Below are 20,122 nucleotides of genomic sequence, written 5' to 3' on the forward strand. Positions count from 1 at the left end.
GAAGTTGTAGGGGAAGAGTATGTCCTTGTTTTGTTGGTTCACTAAGAACCTCATGAGATTTTTCTTGAGTTCAGCTTTCCATTCAGGCGGGGGATTAGGGTGTTTGAATAAGACATTTGGATCAACGAAACCAACATCATTATCCTTTCTCTTTCTGAGTTCTGTCATCTCATATATGCATATATAAAAATATAGTGTGAGGATATATAATTTATATATATACATGTAGCTTTATATATATACACTTTAATAGTAGAAAATAATCACACTTACAGATAATAACAGCTAATGAGACTTTTGTCGAGAGAGTCCAGGTGGCATAGTTGGTGTAATTCTAAAAACTCGACATATATATCGTCATCGCCACGGAAGTAATGTTGGTTTCTAACTCTGACAGAAACAAAGGTCTCTCCCTGTTCACACACCGCCTTGTACCACTTGTTTAGTAGGTACATTTACGTACCCAGTTCACCTAAGACCTTAGGGTTGTATAGACTATTTCCATGTTCTCGACAATTTTTGCTTTTCGCCGTTGTGGTCGTCGATCCAGAGGGCTACGTATAAAAAAAAGAATAAATAAATATCATGTGTACACATAATAGATGATAAATATTCAAATATATATGTATATAATATTCAAATATATATACCTCGCTAGTATTTTTTTGCACAATATTTTCTTGCTTATTTTCAAGAGCCAGGTATTGACTCCCGTCATCTACATCCTGCTGGTCACCATCGGCAAATTGAGTGCCGGTGTTGATAATATCCATCATTTCTTTATCCATATTATCTCTCGGGGCAACCATCTAGCTTTTACACCACTAGATATATCTATAAAAAATAAAAACCATATATCTATAAAATGGATCGAGTCATGTGCTTAAAATTAATTAAATAACTACACTCGAAATTCAAGTCTCCAAAGCATAACTTTGATTTCTTATTTTCTAGAAATATTTATTGACAAGTGATATATATAACAAATTTATATATATAACAATATAAATTTAAAACTCTCTAATATGTATAACATATATATATATATATATAACAATACAAATTTATAACTCTCTAATATGTATGAATAACAAATTTGTATATATAACAATATAAATTTATAACTCTAATATATATGTATAACAAATTTAGCTATATAACAATATAAATTTATAACTCTCTAATATAGATGTATAACAAATTTATATATATAAAAATACAAATTTATAACTCTCTAATATATATATAACAAATTTATATATATAACAATACAAATTTATAACTCTCTAATATATATATAACAAATTTATATATATAACAAATTTATATATATATCAATGCACAGTACGTTGGGGCCGGCTGGCGTTGGGGTTCCAGTCGAGTACGTGCACCTCCTGTGCGTGCTCGCGGAGGAGGCGCACGGGGTTCTGCGGCGGCGGGAGCCGTGCGGCGTCGAAGAGGTGCACGGAGCCATCCCCGGAGGCGGCGGCGCAAAGGGAGTCGTGGGACTCGGACCACGCGTAGTCGAAGAGCGCGTCAGAGGTTGGGAAGGAGAAGATCGGCGCCGGGTCCAGCGGCGGCGAGGTCAAGGACGATGAGGTGGCCATGGGCGACAGTGATGAGGGCGACTGCGGCGGCAGTGGTGATGGGCGACGAAGACGAAGAGTGAGGAGGAAGAAGAAACGGCCGTCTTATATAGGGGAGGGATCTTTAGTCCCGGCTCCTGTAAACGTCCGGGATGAAAAGACCTTTAGTCTCGGCTGGTAATACCAGCCGGGACTAAAGGTATTACCTTTAGTCCCGGCTGGTATTACGAGTCGGGACTAAAGGTGTATTTTGGCGGGCCGCAAAAAATGCAGTCACCTGATTCACATCTTTGGTGGGTCGTTGTTGTTTTTCCTTCTCTTTGGTTTTGTAGACATGTCCTTGACATAGAACATCTGATTCACATCTTTGGCAAGGGCGAATGGTTTGTCTTTGTACCCAATATTGTTGAGGTCTACAGTTGTCATTCCATACTGGTTGTCGACTGCTACCCTGCCTCCAGTCACCTCCATGTGCTAACGCGTAATCCAAGCTTCAAACTTCCCTAGAAACTCGGATGGGAGCAACTCTTTATGTGTCTCGATATACGGATCCACCAAGGAGGAGTTTTGCAGAACTGTGTAGTGTACTTTATTAAAATAATTGTCCTACATACCAATATATGGTTTCTTCCCTAGTGTCCCCTTTCCACTTAGTCTCCCCTCGTGTCGTGATTCAGGAACATCAATCGGGTCAAGGTCAGGAATAAAGTCAACACAAAACTCAATGACCTCCTCTGTTCCATAGCCCTTGGCAATGCTTCCTTCTGGCCGAGCATGGTTGTGAACATATTTCTTTAGGACTCCCATGAACCTCTCAAAGGGGAATATGTTGTGCAGGAACATAGGACCGAGAATGCTAATCTCCTTGACCAGGTGAACTAGGAGGTGTGTCATGATATTAAAGAAGGAAGGAGGGAACACCAACTCAAAGCTGAGAAGACATTGAACCACATCATTCTATAGTTTAGCTAGATCCATTGGATCGATTGCCTTCTGAGAAATTGCATTGAGGAATGCACATAGCTTCACGGTGGCTAGACGTACATTTGGAGGTAGAATTCCTCTTAATGTAACTAGAAGCAATTGCATCATGAGCACGTGGCAGTCATGGGACTTTAAGTTTAGGAATTTCTTCTCTGGCATATTTATTATACCCTTTATATTCGAGGAGAATCCAGATGGTACCTTGATACTTGCTAGGCATTTAAACATGCTTTCCTTCTCTTCTTTGCTAAGAGTGTAGCTGGCAGGACTTAAGTAATGGCATCCATAATCTGTCTTCTCTGGATGCAGGTTGTCTCGTTCTTTCAAACACCGCAGGTCCTGTCGTGCTTCAAGTGTGTCCTTAGGCTTCCCATACACACCCATGAAGCCTAGCAGGTTCACACAAAGATTCTTTGTCAGGTGCATCACGTCGATCGTGCTATGGACCTCTAGGACTTGCCAATAGGGTAGCTCCCAAAATATGGACTTCTTCTTCCACATGGGTGCATGACCGTCGGTGTCGTTCGAAACAGGTTCGCTGCCATGTGCCTTTCCAAATACTACTTTCACATCCTTGACCATATTAAGTATATCCTCACTAGTTCGGTTGCCTGGCTTGGTCTGGTGGGCTGCCTTACCTTTAAAATGCTTGCCTTTCTTTCTTAGGGGGTGATTCGTAGGAAGAAATCGACGATGGCCAAGGTACATGACCTTTCGACATTTTTTCAAGAATATACCTTTAATGTCATCGAAATAGTGCGTGCATACATTATATCCCATGTTTGATTGTCCTGAAAGATTACTTAGAGCAGACCAATGATTGATTGTTATGAACTCTAGGAATTCTCTATCGATTGCTCTCCGCTGGGACCCATCAGCAGGGTGTCTCAACATATTGTCTGCCTTACGGTCTTCTTTGTGCCATCGCAACAACTTTGCATGGTCTTTGTTCCTAAACAGACGTTTCAAGCGTGGTATTATAGGAGCATACCACATAATCTTGGCAGAGATTTTCTTCGTGGGATGTTCGCCCTCAACATCACCAGCGTCATCTCGCGTGATCTTATACCGTGATGCATGACATACCAGGCATGTATCTAACTTCTCGTACTCCTCGCCATGGTAGAGAATGCAGTCATTAGGACATGCATGTATCTTCTGGATTTATAATCCCAAAGAGCAGACTACCTGTTTTGCTTCGTACGTACTCGCGGGCAATTCGTTATCCTTCGGAAGCATCTTCTTTTGGATTTTCAGTAACTCCCCAAATCCCTTGTTAGATACACCATTCTTTGCCTTCCATTGCAGCAATTCCAGTGTGGTACCCAACTTTTTCTGCCCCGCATCACAAGTTGGGTATAGCAATTTCTTGTGATCCTCTAGCATGCGCTCAAACTTGATCTTCTTCTTTTCACTTTCGCATTCTCTTTGTGCGTCACGAATGGACTGACCAAGATCATCAGTGGGCTCATCTTCTGCCCCTACCTCTTCTTCAGCTTCCCCCATTGCAATATCATTGAAGGCACCATATTCAGCAATAATGTCATCATCGTCCTATTATTCTTCTTCACCTTCTTCCATTATAACCCTAGTTTCTCTGTGCTTCGTCCAACAAATATAGTTTGGCATGAAACCCGACTTCAACAAGTGTGAATGAAGACTCCTTGAGCTAGCATATTCCTTCAAATTCTTATATATGGCACATGGGCAGCATATGAAACCATCGCGTTTGTTTGCCTCGGCCACACGTAAGAAAGAATGCACGCCCTCAATGAACTCTTGGGAGCAACGATCAGCATTGTACATCCAATGCTGGCTCATCTACATTACATGACATACATATCATATTAAAACCTAGAACATAATTAGTTAATTATACGACATGCACGCCACCACACAAGGTATTAATTTATGAAAGTCTCACTACAATGTAGACAATCCCAACTACCACTAAAAAAACTAAAGCTAAAATGCACTTCAGTAGCATAAGGATTTCGCGACCAATCCCAACTAGAACATACAAATCATGCGTTTGTTCAACATCTATGGGCTTCTTCCACAGGATCACTGCCTCATCAGCCATCGTAGCCGCCTGTGCAAGAGAGTTTTGCACGTGTTCAACATACTCTTCCTCCCAGTATCAACCTGAACATCCAGTGCCATCCCACTGAAATTAAAATAAAAAATTAGAACTTTAATCACAATCATCATGAAAATAAGTATAAATTAACCATAATAATCAAATGCGACAAAATAACTCATATTGCGATCCGGACACTTGTAGAATATACGACCCTTGTTGGGACACTCCTTCCTCACCCGGTACTCCATCACAATCTTCTCCTCACACTTGCCGCATGCAATGAGAGGGAGGTCCGGCCTCAGTCGCTTTGGAACCCGGTGAGAGGCTAAGGACCCGGAAATAGTTGGCATCTACTCTCTATACTCATTTTTAATATAATATAAATTTCTCATTTTATAAACAAATAAAATTAAAAAAAATTAAAATTCTCTATATCTCTAAACCATGAAGTGTGCTATGCATGCTCGAAATGAAAGCTCAATACTAGTTTTGAATAACTACTTTAACCTTCCTTCATCCAAATATGCAAACTTTAAAGTGATTTTGAGCTTAAATGGCTTTAAAATAAAAAAATCCACCATAAAAAACCACATATATCTAATCCACAAAATGAGATATGCTACTGATGAAACATGAGAGTATAAAGTTGGTAACCTTTAAAACCGAAGAATCGATGGAGGAATCGAAGAAATCTTGTGATTACCGGCGATGAGGAAGAAGAGAGGCCGGCGATGAAGCAAGAACACTGAGCTCGAAGTGGCTCGGGCTCGGTGAGGAAGAAGGGGTATATAGGAGGGGATCTTTAGTCCCAGTTGAAGACAGCAACCGGGACTAACAGTTCATTTTTAGTCCCGGACGGAGCCTCCAGCTGGGAGTAGACTTTTACTCCCGGTTGGAGGGACCAATCGAGAGTAAAAGTTAACCTTTAGTCCCGGTTGGTAGCTCCAACCGGGACTAAAGGTCCCCTGCAGCAAAAGTCTGTCGCAGTAGCCGTTGGGCATGGACCTTTAGTTCCGATTGTAGCTATCAACCAGAATTAAAGGTTTCTCTAGTCCCGGGCGCGAAAAATACCAAGACTAAAGCTAAATTTCGAAGTGGATCAAAAGTCGTTTCTCTACAAGTGAGGACTCCTTATTCCTACCAGCGTACACTACTAATCGAACAACATCCTCTGAACGTCTGATGGAGAACCCTGTCGCCGGCCAGCAAGCATGAGCATTATTGGCGACTAGAGATGAAAACGGTATAGATATTTTCCGACCATATTTGAAACCGAATCCGTTTAGAGGGGTTGAGATCTGTCCGTATCTGAGTCCGGATATCCAACATCTAATACCGTATCCGTATCCGAATACTTAAATCGTATATTTATGATGTCGATATCCAATCGTATCCTATCCGACATAGTTGACACTATCCGTATTCGAATCCAAATTTTGACAGAAATATAAAAACAAATATAATATCGGTGATATCCGTCCGTATCCGATCCGTTTTCATCCCTGGCGACCCATCACGGCTCCGATATATGCTGTAAAGGGCGTCTTGATTTGGATTCCACGCATCATCGGAATATCGAGTACAGATAAAGCAGCATAAATAAGGCCAGCCGGCAGCCGCTGGAAGCAACATCAAATCGAGAGTAGAGCAGCAACAAAGGGAGGCAGGCACGCGGCGGCTGAGCAGAGGAGAGAGAAATAAATTTGCAGTCAGCTAGGGTATTGTTTGGGTATTTATATTGCTGCGGATGGACTAATGGGCCACATGGATCATGTTGGGCCAACAAGAAATTTGAAAAAAGACCGAGATTGAAAGGACGATATGGCCTTTTACCGGGCCTGACCAAGAGAAATGATTTTCACTGAATTTTGGCCAGAGATTCTGAACTCTGGCCACAACACGCTATATCATAATGAGAATAATATGATTGAACTCGTTATAATGAGTGCAATTGTACAAACAAATAGAAAACATATATGTCAACGAAGAGATATATCAATATTTAATGAGATGATAGATTAGTACAAACCTACCGCGAAGTGTGGGCATCAGTGTGTATGGAAGCTCAGGCCTCAGGGTGAATATTTGGATTCTCGAGTGTCAAGAATTAAAGACACCTGGCCCAGCCCAGAACTCTATATAGCCTACTAGATAACAGACCCATATAGTGGGCCTCATGTGTTCGTTTGTGCACTAAGTCTGAGCTTTTGGTGGTAAAACAAAAAAGTTAAGTCTGAGCTAGTTTGGACAAATAATTTTTCATGTGGATCAGAAAGGATTAAGTGCGCCATTCATCAGGTCCGATCAGGTTGGCTGGTTGACTTGAGTAACCGACTGATAATTCCTTTTCTTTTTTTTCTTTTATTTTTCATTTCTCTAGTTTTCCTTTATTATGTGATTTATTTTCTTTTATTTTTAATTTCATTTTTCATTTTCTTTTGAAATTTTTTATAATTATTTTTTGTTTCCTTTTTTATTTTTGTACGTGGTGTATCTGTGAGATGTTCCATGGCATATTTTTTGTTGTTCATATAGTATTGATAAGATGTTCTCACTGTCTATCTTCAATTGTTTACATAGTACCTATGAAATGTTCCATGATATACTTGGTTGTTTACGTGGTATTCTTGGAATGTTCTATGATGTTTTTTTGATTGTTCAGATAATACCCTGAGTTTTTTCATTACTTTCAATTCTTCTTAATTGCTTATGTTTTCTCTATTACAAGGAATTTTCATTTTAACTATTAATTTTCCAATTCTTTTAATTTTTCATTTTATTTAGTTTTCTTTTTAAATTCCACACATTGTGTATTTTGCTATGTTTCCTATAGTACCCATGAGATATTCCATGGTTATTTGAAGTTGTTCCCATATTATCTATAGGATATATTCTATGATATATTTTTAATTGTTCACACACTATCCATGAAATATTTTATCGTGTGTTTTATGGCATTGGCTTAGTATCTATATTGTTGAGGACATGACACATATGAATACGCCAATGAAAATTAAAAATAGTATGAGCTTGTTCCTATGTTTGCACATCGATATAAGTACGGATTTGTTGCTTCCTAATGTCAGCATTTTGAATGTGTTTAGGGAACAATTTGAGGATGCTATCAACCTTGGACTGAACTTTTACGTGGCCTCTGTAACTCATGGGAAGTGGGTGGACGGCAAATCTAGGGTTATGAAACCATCAAAGCACAACATTTGGTTTGTCGGTAGCCCGACACTACGTCATTGGAAGTTCATAACTCCTTATTCGGAGTGCGATAAAGGTCAATGAGCAGTTGATAGAAAGCCTATTTTGATAAGCTTTCAAAAGGATCTGACCTAAGCTCAGCATCACATCGAAAAGGGCACCAAGTCATTAAGACATGCTGCCATTGTTTCTATCGAGTACGAACTACGAAATTGTCTTGGGCCTATTAATCATCCTTGGGACCCTGTCCTAAGTGGGAGCACATCCCAACCTTGTCAAGTACACCTAAAGGATGTCCATGGATGTTCTCCTCGTTGGCCATCACCTTAGGAGGCTAGCGTGGGCGTCCAGGTCAAGTTGGAGGCCCAATCTTGGACTTCAAGAGTAGATTGCACTGAAACGGACGTTCGGGTCGCATACTGACTCTGTTTTTTACGTTCTACCTATGAATGTAAAGATAATTTCATAGGCTAACAAATGGCTCTAGTCCCAAATGAAAATTTCTTCATAATCAATAGGCATCGTAAAAAAACTTAGGTGTCCAGAATCTGTCACGGTGCTACGTCATCATCTTTTGGGTTGTTGGGCCTTGTAACATGTTAGGACTCAACAAGTCCAGTAGGCCCCAACTGGAGCCTCCATAGCTAAATATGGGTGCCTAGGATAAAAACATAGCTCCAGCAGGGCCCCTACTACAACACCAAACTTTGTGTGGACACCCAAAACCTCCTCCAGCACCCATTCCTGGGGCTGTAAGCCAAGCCCCAAAATCACCGTTGGTGTTTTGTTTCACTCACACGCCTCCATTTTCCTTGGCACGCTCGACCCTTCCGCCACTCGCGTTGAAAGGATCAAGATGCCCAAGAGGGGGGGGGGGGTGAATTGGGCTAATTCTAAATTTCTTTTGCAATAATTAAGTCATATGGTTAGCCCAATTAACCCCTTGTGCCTAGAAAGTGTTTCTATTGATCTACCGCACAAAAGTTTAGCAACCTATGTTCTAATCCTACTCTAGCATGGCAATTCTATCAATGTAAAAGACAAGAATTGAATTGCTTAAAGTAAAGAGAGAAGGAGGAACACGGTGATGTTTTGTCGAGGTATCGGAGAGTCGCCACTCCCCACTAGTCCTCGTTGGAGCACCAGCACAAGGGTGTAGCTCCCCCTAGATCCGCGCAAGGATCAAGTGCTCTCTACGGGTTGATTCTTTGACACTCCGTCGTGGTGAATCACCCACAACCGCTCACAACTTGAGTTGGGTCATCCACAAGCTCCGCCGGATGATCACCAAGCTCCCAATCACCACCAAGCCATCTAGGTGATGGCGATCACCAAGAGTAACAAGCACGAACTCTCACTTCACCACGATAAGCCTAATGAGAAGGGTGGATGCACACTTTGCTACTCTTGCTTTCACTAATGAGAGCTTTCTTTGGGATTCTCAAATCTCAATCACCTCACTAGGACCTTGCTCTTCTTGGCACTCTCAAAGGTGTTTCTTAGCTGTTTGAATGAGCAAAAGTACCCCCACACAAGAGTGGAGGAAGTATTTATAAACCCGGCTAAAAAACGAACCGTTATGTGCCTCTGCGGGGTGACCGGACGCTCTGATCATGTTGACCGGACGCTCCAGTCAGTTCTCCCTGAACTCCAGTGTTTAAGTTGTGACCGGACGCTGGACAGCGTCCGGTCGAGATTTTCCCTCTCTAGAACCTTACTGGAGTCGACCGGACACTGGGACTTAGCGTCCGGTCACTTCACCTATCAGCGTCTGGTCGCACCAGACGATTTTAGCTTGATCAAATGAACTGACCGGACTCTGCGCCAGCGTCCGGTCACCCCGGAGCCAGCGTCTGGTCAATATTTGACCCTCCATTTACTTCCAACTCTCGATCATATGTGAATGAAGTTTGCTCCAATGGATCTAAGGGCTTCTTAGAAGCTACCTAGTTCTAGATTTAGTAAGTGTGCACCACACCTAACTCACTAGACTCACCTAGGTTAGACTACCCGTCCATACCCCCCTTAATAGTACGGCCAAAGGAAAAACAAAGTCCTAAACTACTCTAAGTGTCTCTTCCACTCCAATCGACACTTAGAACTAGTCCATCCTTAACCTTGTCGTCCATCCTTTGAAAACCAAAACGATTTCCATCGTAGGGGCATGACCACAATGATAGCCCAATCGATCTCCATTACCATGACCTAACTTAATTGCCTCTACAAAACACACGTTAGTCATAGTAATCACGTATTGTCATTAATCACCGAAACCCAACTAGGGGCCTAGATGCTTTCAATATCCCACTTTTTGGTGATTGATGACAATACCACCTCGAGTTTGTGAAAGGGTTGAGGTTTTTAACATGCTTGGTTCATAAAAGCTTTTGACAATAAGAACAAAGGAGTTAGGCATGCTTATATATCCCAAGCCAACATGATGTACTCAAAAGATATGAAATAAGCATGAGTACAAGTGATAAAACTCATTTGCATCGGAGTAAAACGTGGAAGCAAAGCAAATGAGCATAACACTAGTGATATGACATATAAAAGATTCAAACTAGAGAGCACACATGTCAAATATCACGATCACGTAGATATCACTCACATAAATATAGTTTGATGCATGAAAGTAAACACACACGAATGCATAATAGTATATCACACATAAAAACCAAATATAATAGAATACTAAGCTCCCCCTAAGTCGCTCCCCCTTAGTCTAACATACTGATCCCTCTCCCCCTTTGGCGTCAAACACCAAAACCTAAGGGTCGGTCGGTGGGGCTACAGCGGACGAGTCGGGCGCTGAGGTACGAGGAGCGAGCTAGAACTATGTGCCATCATCATCTGACCCTGAGCTCTGAGCTGTCTGACCCTATGTAGCTGGAAGCGATGCTGAAGTGGTCTGGGTCAGATCAGGGACTAGAGCGGCCGTAGACTGTGCATGTATCACTCAAGCAGGCGGCTCTAATGATGCAACACAAAAATGCAGCATCTCCGTAGTCTCGGTAATAGGTGCAACTATAGAAGGACCTGAGACATGTGAATATAGCGGAGTAGGCTGCCCTATCAACTTACTTAAAGTCACTCCAAGACTCCTAGAGACTGAGATATCTAGCACTAGCAGCGAGGAAGTCTGGGCTGGTGTGAAGCCCGTCTGAAGAGGTGTGAACTACGGGGCTGGCACTAGCGAGGCAAACCACTGGGACACCTGCTCTGTAGGTGAAGCAAACTGTGCTAGTGGCTGTCCCTGACTCTGAAGCCCACTAGGCTGTAATGCTAGAGTCATAGAAGTGGTGGCAGGCTGGCCAAGCTAGGGTGAAGGCTGTGGCGGTGGAGCCCCAATAGCTGTCACAACATGCTGCATAAACCCAACTAGTTGCTGCTGCATGAGAAGCTGCTGCTGATGCATGGCCTACTGCTGCTACTTCTGGATCGCCTGCTGCTGTCGCTGGAACTCATCCTGCCTAGTCTGAAACTATGCAAAAGTGGCAGTTGTCTCCTAAGCCTAGCGAGCCTGATCCTGCCTCATTCGCTCAAGTATGGCAAGTAGAGCGGGGTTTGTCTACGGTGCAGGTGGAGCTGGACTGGAGCTACCGAGCTCATGGTCTTGTCATCATGGAGGCATCTGAGGAATAGGCTGGTAGTCATCATCTGAGATGTCACTGGGGTCGCTTGTGACAATCCCCTCCTGCTGAGCATCAAGCTGCTGCTCCTCTATAGCTGCTATGCCCCTGATGGCCTCATCCTACTAAGCTACAGTCTTTGGCACCTCTGGACGTTGGCTCGGCTAGCTGGGTGTCCTCACTGCACTATGACGGATCATCTGAGCCATGTTGTATGTAGGGAACTCTGTAGTAGCACCACTATACTCTACCAGCATCTCCGGTGGCCTCACAGTAACTGCCCTATGGATCAGGAATGAAATCCAGTGAGCATATGGCAGCTGCCTATGACCCCCTAAACCCCTTTGCAATAGTATCCTCCATCTCTAGTAGAAGGAGATCCCAAATGTCAAACACTATATGCTACATCAGAGAGTTCAGTAACCATAACTGTATGCGAGTCAAGCCCTCGCGATACCCCATCCTCGGAAGCAGTGTCCTCCTCATAATAGCATCTAGCACTCTAGCTATAGGAGTGAGATCACTGGGTGTCCTACTCGACCCCTCGCCGAATGGCTCTATAAAGCAATGGCAGACTAGATTTGTAGGGGGCACAATACGGCCGTGAGGGCATCTGGGAGGCGCTGTCTGTCCATAGCAAACCTCATGTAGCCAGATGGGCTGCTCCTAAAGTCTGAGTATCTCTCTGACCCTAGTGCTCATCAGCCTGTAATCTCCGCCTCTGAAAGCAAAGTGAATGAATCTATGCTGTGGGTCAATCCAGAGTGAAGCATAGAACTGACGGACCCAAGATGAAACATATAAGCCAGTCCATCCAAGTAAATCTGTCAACCCTGGTAGGTAAGATAGGTAAGGGCGAATATGCTTTCCAGCTGCTGCTACAATGGTCGCATTGTTACACACTCTCTGAGATCTTAATACTGCCCCACTGTTAAGATATGCATTATAAAAATCTTCCTACAGAGGTGTGTAGAAACCCTCTAAAGCACGCTCATCCTACCTCGGCGGGAACCACTGCTCAAAGTCCATAAATCTGAGCTGCTGAACCTGCTTGGCCGTGGCGGCCCTCAAATCTAAGTGAGTCACTAGAGGCAGACCCTGTGGTCTAGGCGGTGGACGTGAACCTCTCCGTTGTGTCTTTGACCTCAGTGTGACTAGACGACGAGTACGACTAGAGCGGCGAAGTTGTGGCTGAGGTGCCTGCTCTATCTCCTTGGCCTGCTCTCCCTCCTGAGTCTGCTCTGCTGGCTGTGGCTGCTGCTGAGGCTCCCCCTAAGACTAACTATCATCAATAGCAACATGCCGTCCTCCAACCATGAGAGTCCCAGCTGGACCACCAGGACGGTGCTCAACCTGCTCAAGTGCAGCCCTTGTAGATGGAGAAAGCTGATATGCAATAACAACACCACTCCGAACACCTCCTCTCTCTGTGCGCTTTGCTGCCTCTGCAACTATGGCTGCTCTCGCTGTATCTACATTAGGGTACTTGCGCTTCCTCATTGCTAGCTTCTTCATCGTCTTGCCTTTTGCATCTATAGGCTGGCGAGGTGGGGGCCTCGGATCCTCATCGCCGGGACCACCTCCGACATTCTTGACACGAGCCATATGACAAAGCTAAGAAGAGCAACTACCGTTGACAAGGATCAACTATCACTTTTGAGGCTTGGCCTCGATCCGTACTCACGAGCTTGGCCCCGAGTTAAGTGACAACTGCCAATGGGACCACAACGACACCGACTCGCTGCACGATAGAATGGATAGGATATACAAATAAATACAATATATCTAGAGATATGAAACCCTAAAAAAGCAAGCAATGAATATGAATTTGGAAACGAGGGCTTGCTACCTTACGAACCGGCGAATCGACGAGAAGAGGAACGAATCGGGGAACCACCGGGACGGCAATGCGAGGCTAGGGTTAGGGTTGTGGCGAAGTTTGGCGGCCGACCAATGCAATGAGGGCACTGGATGCGGCGCTGATATCCAGATCCATGGAGGATAGGGATGACTAGCTCGGCGACAGGTGGGGATCCATTGTGTGGCCTACCAAGGCCAGTTCCCTCCCTGGCCGACACCTCCACAGAACACGAAGAAAAAAAGAAGGCAAAGAGGGAAGGAGAGTTCCATTGACAGGCAGGTCCCATGTGTCAGTGGCTATAGGAAGGAATTTGGGGCCTTCGTTTGGGTGCTATTGCTGGAGTGGAAGCACAAATCTGGACCAACAAAAACGGAGGTGGGGACCCCAAATAAAAAATTGGGGCCTTCATTTCGGTGGTACTGCTAGAGTTGCTCTTAGGGATGCGAATTGTTGTCCTTGTCCACCCCTAAGACTATAGATTCAGTAGCCGTCGCCTAAGTCAAGGGGTTTTACTTTAGATCAATCCATCTTCGGACAGTCACCGTTACAGGTTTATATAAAACCCCACATCCCAGAGCTTAATCATACATATGTAATTGTCACTTTAGTTGAGTTGCATTTTACCTTGTCCTTGCCTGTGTTCTTTGATTCTCAGTAGGGGCAACAAGTTTTGGTGTTTATACCTTCTCGGTGTGGTCAACCGGATTGTGCCATGGCTGTTAACTAGAGGAGACATGGTGCTAAGGTTGCAGTGTTCAAGTCTTTTGATCTGAAGATAGATTGGTGTGTCGCATCTCCACCCAATTGATAGTTATCTCAACCTAACAGAAGATCGGCAACCCCATCCCCATCGAATATTCCATGGGATCTTTCATGGTATAATTTAATTGTTTCCACTGCACATGAAATTTTTACATTTTCTAACACTGGACATGAATATTGTGTAATAATACCATTCATCCGAACATGGAAATTTGTTGTCCTATATCTGGAATATTATAATCTTATGAAGATAGGTATTTTTTCTTGTGAAGACCAAACATTGTTTCCTAGATTTAGAACATTACCTTGCTAAAGGACAGTTGGAGCTTGTTTGGTTCGCGTATGAACTCAACCTAGCTCGTATGGGAGGAGCCTGGCTCCTAGTAGCCAGGCCCAATGCATGAAAGAGTGGTGTTTGGTTGCCTGTTTGCACGAGCTAGGTTGTCCCAAGATCTTGTTTGGCTACTCGCATGAGGACGGATTGCATGAGATAAAAATATATAAATAATCATCATCATGACATTTATTACGGACAACTATTATCTTATAGCCCTTAGTTTATCTTATTACTCCTTAATATTAATCGAAATATGTTAATATCATCTAATATGGGCTAATAATGTCATTAGATGGCAAATTACCCACACCACTCAAGCCTGGCCCTGCAGAAACGGCTGATTTCTGCGTTCCTCCAGAGCCTGGCTGTGGGAGGTTCCTTTACGTGCAGAGCCTGGATCGACGGATACGTGAAACAAACAACGTTCTCGCACCCGCAGAGCCTAGCTGAGGGACGATGCAGGAAACCAAACACGCCCTTGGAGACTGAGGCGGAGCGATGAAGGGTTTTGGTGAGAGGAGGGTGCCTGTGTGCTGGTCCATATAGGGAACACGGGAAGACAGCGATTGGCCGCCAAGTAGTGCCCACCGTGCCCATTCGCAGTCCAGGAACGCTCAGTCCCTCACAAAAGACACTGCCACACAACTACACTGGTGGCCTTGTTTCATTGAGCATATTCTAGGAGAGACTACAGAAGAAAACAATGGTTCTGGTTTTTTTATGAACCAAAACGTGGTTCTCATGCGATGACTAATTTGGAGTTGCACTTGAATTTGGTTTTTTAAAACAAACTAGAAAAGGATTTAGAAAAAAAGAAAACCCTCTCTCCTCCCCTCTCTCCCTCTCGGCCTGCATGGCCCAATTTGTTTTTTTTTTTCCGCCGGCCTGTTCTCCTCCCACCAGCCCACCATCTCCCCTCTTTTTTTCTCTTCTCCACCGCTTCTCCCGCGTGGCCCGTTCTTCTTTTTCTCGCTCGCGGCCTGTTCCAGTCCCATGGCCAAGCTTCCCCACGTTGGCTAAACAGCCGCGTTGGCCCAGGTCTGCGCTGTCCACGCCTCTTCTCCCTCCTACCCGCTGACGCACCGGGCCCGCATGTCGGGGTCTCCTTCTTCTCCCTCACGTAGCTCCGTCGGAATCTACCGCCGCCGCCAAACGCTCCGTGTCTGCACCGCTCCCGTCTCCTCGGTGCCATGCACGCCAAGTAGCCCGGTCCCATATAAGCCGAGCCTGCGCCGCCTCCTTACTCCGCCCTCCAGTGTCAAAGCTACCCTCGTCGATCCACCGCCTAGCCCTAGCGCCACCGCCGTCGGGTCCACGCAGCCGCAGTGCGTCATCGTCGATTCCTAGCTCTGGATTTTGGACTCGGAGAGTTCGCTTTGAGTTTCTATCTCTCCCTGAGTCCTTGTTTCCCTCAGTAGTGTACTGTAGGTCGAGAATCAAGAACGCTGCCCGCTCCGGCCATGGCGTTGCCGTGCCACATCGGGCCACCCCGATGCCCTCATAGGGTTCTCCATCTCCTCCTCTTGCTCCCGGTCCTCTTCCCATGTCTCATGGGGCTCAGATTTGCCCAAACCGAGCTTGCCGCGAAGCTTCTCGTCGCCATCAATGGTGGGCCGCCGCGCCGTCCCTGTTTCCGGCCGGCCGCAGTCGTCGTTTTCCCCTCCCAATCCAATCACGACCATCCAACTCTAATCCAACGGTTCCAGATGGAAGATACCCCTTCGTCTTGGACTTTTTGCAAAAGAGCCCTTACAATTACTTGAGGTTTAACCCGCCATCCAAAACGTTTTTTTCCCGACTTCGTTTTGTTCTTTTGAAAGTGTATTTTGTTTCGGTTAAGTCTAAAATACGTTTTCAGCTATTTACAGATTTGCCACTGATTTTGTTTTAGCCATAACTTCTCCGTTTTAACTCCGATTTGACCCGTTCAAATTGCGTTAGGTTCGTAATTTCATAATCTATATGTTCATAATACTGTTAGATATGTTTTCAATTTTTAAAATTCAAGGTTAGATTGAATCTATTATTTTATTAAAGGAAATCTTGTTTATTTCATATCTTCTATGCTTTAACTCTGTTTTAGTCCATTCAAGTTGCGCTAGATTCATAGCGACGAGATCTACACGTTAGTAATAGTGGTTACCATGTCACTATTTCTAGAATTTCATGGTTTAAATTCTAATGTGAATAATAATTATGCAACTGGGTTTTATAAATAAAATATGATTTGTTTTACTTTAGTATTATAATTCAAACTTAAATTTGACTTAAATTATATTATCTATAAGATATCTTATATATGTTTTTATATAATTAAAACACATGAAGCTAATAGTTTTATGAGTAGATCTCTCCGTAGTTGTATTTTTTCAACCGCAGCTCCGATTAGAGTGCTTCTTGCGACTGTGTGATCGTAGCGATGCGTAGAATCGTGTTTCAAACTCTTTTACTTATTTTTCTATGATTGGTGTACTGTTCTAATTTATATCTATTGTTTGCTTCATGTATGATTGCATGAATGCTTGTGTGGTGCTTTATGATCATGTCCAGTCGGTGAGTTATACGTGGTGAATCAAGAAGCAGATCTTCAAAGTTTTGGACTTTGAGAAGGATCTAATTTTAAGGCAAGTGTAGCATGGGATCATCCTTGTTGCCTATACACCTTTAATCATTTAATTTATACTGCATGTGTCTACATTGACTGCCACTAAGGATTTCCTAGTACTTTGTTACCATGTACCTTGAGACCTTTGGGTTATTGCATTGGGTAGTATGATGCTAGTGCTCAATTGAAACCATGATCTTGTAACTTGACTAATGGTATATGCAATAAACACTAAAAGATGTTTTTAGCAACATGGAACAAGGGGGCTAGAGCATTGGGCTATTTATGGTGCTCTAGATTCCTCTCCCTAAGGACTTATCTGTAAGTGATCGTCCGGGACTTACAGTACAGCTATGAGGGCTACATTGCTCTGGCTTTAGCTTAGTATGAGGACATTTTCTAGCTTATTAGTGGTTACCTTTATTGGCGTAAGAATGGCTTGCCGAATCGGATATAGTGCGGCCTTTATCCCCTTGTATATAGGTTGCGCGTCATTGTACCATCGGGAAGGGGGGCTCTACATCTGTTTGCCAAGTGAATCTAATGCCCTAACTTGTTAGACGAACCTTTGAAATGCTTCATAGTGAACCCTATCGACCTTCCTTGGAAGTGGGTCAAGAGATTAGCTACCTCGGGTGAAAGGGTAAATCTCGACTCATAGTGAAAGTGTACAACCTCTGCAGAGTATAAAACTGGTATATCAGCAGTGCTCACTGTCACGAGCGGCCTTGGAACCCTTATAGAATAGATGATCACTAACGGTTAATGATGATGAACATGGATGATACTAATGATGAATATGCTCATTCGTTTTTACCTGATCATGTGTTTATGGGCTTGTGATAAACTTGTTGCTACTCCTTTGCTAAAATTGTGACCATTAAAAGCTAATCGCAGTTAACCAGTGTTAGCCTTTTGAGCCTCATGAACCCCATGTTATATTTGTTGAGTACGACATATACTTACGCTTGCTTTATTTTTCAATTATTTGGATAAAAATCCTGGATGGGTATCAGATTGCTAGAGTTTGAAGGAATTAGGCTTGTTATCAACCAGTCAGTTGTCCCTGTGGATTTGGAGTCTTCGCCTGAAGATCGGAGTTATCTTTCCGCTGTCTATACTCTGAGGTTATAATCTTTAATCTAATACGCTATGTATTTAAGCATTGTCTTTTGATATTACCCTTATTTGTAGCTATATGTGAGTTTGACTTCCTAGGCTCACACATGGTGTGTATCTGGTTTTGTTCTTAAAACCGGGTGTTACATTTGCACATTACTCATCAAGAACCACTCTGCCCAAAGTGACTTGTACCCATATAAGACATTCATTCTCATATTATCTTCATCCGATTTTGAAATGAGTATCTGGGACCCTAAACGAATTCAAATAAAAAAGTTTTTATCTGCAAAGTTGAAGATATCATAAGTTCTGCAACTTTGGTTTGTCATTTGAAAATTTTGAATTTCAAATGTGAGAAATTAAAACATTATTTTCTCTAGATAAATGATTTCAAATGAAAAGTTGTAAACTATAAAGTTATATAACTCTTCGACATCTACAACATTGATTTTAGTCATTTCTCCATCCAAGATCGTTTGAAAAATTAAAATTTTACTGTGCTACACCTATTTTTTAGACATGGCTCTAGGTCTAGTCGCCTCTACAAATTGTTTTTTAGAGGCGTCTCAGCCGCCTGTAGAATCCATTTGTAGAGGCGTCTAAATCTAGCTAGAGCCGCCTCTAAAGATATGGGCATTTGTAGAGGCGGCAAAAAATACCAATCGCCCCTACAAATATATTTCTAGAGGTGGCTCAGTTTGAGACCGATTTGTAGAGGGGGCTGTAGTTTGAGATACCTCTATTAAGAAGAGAAGGTTACTAAAAATGATATCTTTAGTAGGGAACATTTACAGCGTGTTTGGTTTGCATCGCCGCATGGTTTGGAATAATCTCATCCAAACACCAAAGCTAGCCGCACCATTTGGTTTGCATCAGCATTCGGACCGATCCATCACCGACTAACTCCTCGTTGGCTTTCCCACAAGTCAGTTTCTGTGACCATCCGGCTCCCCAGCAATCAGCGGATGATCATGTTCCCCTCATGTCTGATCCTAGAATAGGTGAACCCCTGAAGGATCAATTCATTCGGCATGAGATCATTCCTTAAACCAAAGGCGTTGTTAATCCCTCGTCTGCTGTTTGATGCATGAGATGGAGTGCAGCAATCTGTTCAGCCAAATTAAATTACACAGCATCAAGGAATGAGGACCGGGTAAGCACATTTTACCCTTGTTGAGACCAGTTCTTTCACACCCCTCACTGCGTCAGTAAATCCCTGGCCTGCTGTTTGATTTTAACGTCCCTAGTCTGACATCATCAGACTAGCACATTCATTAAGTTTACAGAGACATGCAAATTTGCTTCATCCACAAAAAATTGCAAGTGTGAGCAATGGAAGCCGCACACGCAGGTGTGGATGTTTCATGTGGTAAAGATGGAGCGACTCTTCTGGTTTCTGAGTTCCATATGTATGATGCTGCATTGATCAAAGGCCTTCATGTCACTTTGCTCTCCAATCAAACACATCAGTTACACGGGCACCCTCCGAATCATTTGATGTGGTGGCGACTATTCTGAAGACCTTGTTTGAATAATGATACATTGATGGTCTTCACGTCACTTCACCCCACAAAAAAAAGTTGTAGGTTTGGAAAACATTGAGACACTTCGATGTAACAAACCTTATATATGATTTTATTTTTAAAAATTAATATGATATTCCTAACACTTACATCAGATGGAGTTTTAGCAACTCCACACATGGTCTCTTTTTCCCCCCTAAGAGCAACTCCAAGAGATCATGGAAATTTAGCTCTCTAAACTGGCTTTGTAAAATAATATAGACTCTTAAAACAAATATGGTTCGCAATAGACTCGCTAAATTAGACTCTCTATTTTTTTAAGTGACCACGTCATCACTAATTCAATCAATTTTGGTTGGATCCGTCACTCTTTTTATCCTTCAAAACAACACGATAAGTGAGCCCTTGTTTAGTTTC

The sequence above is a fragment of the Miscanthus floridulus genome, chromosome 3 (genome assembly GCF_019320115.1).
Source record: "Miscanthus floridulus cultivar M001 chromosome 3, ASM1932011v1, whole genome shotgun sequence".
In the NCBI taxonomy this organism is placed as follows: Eukaryota; Viridiplantae; Streptophyta; class Magnoliopsida; order Poales; family Poaceae; genus Miscanthus; species Miscanthus floridulus.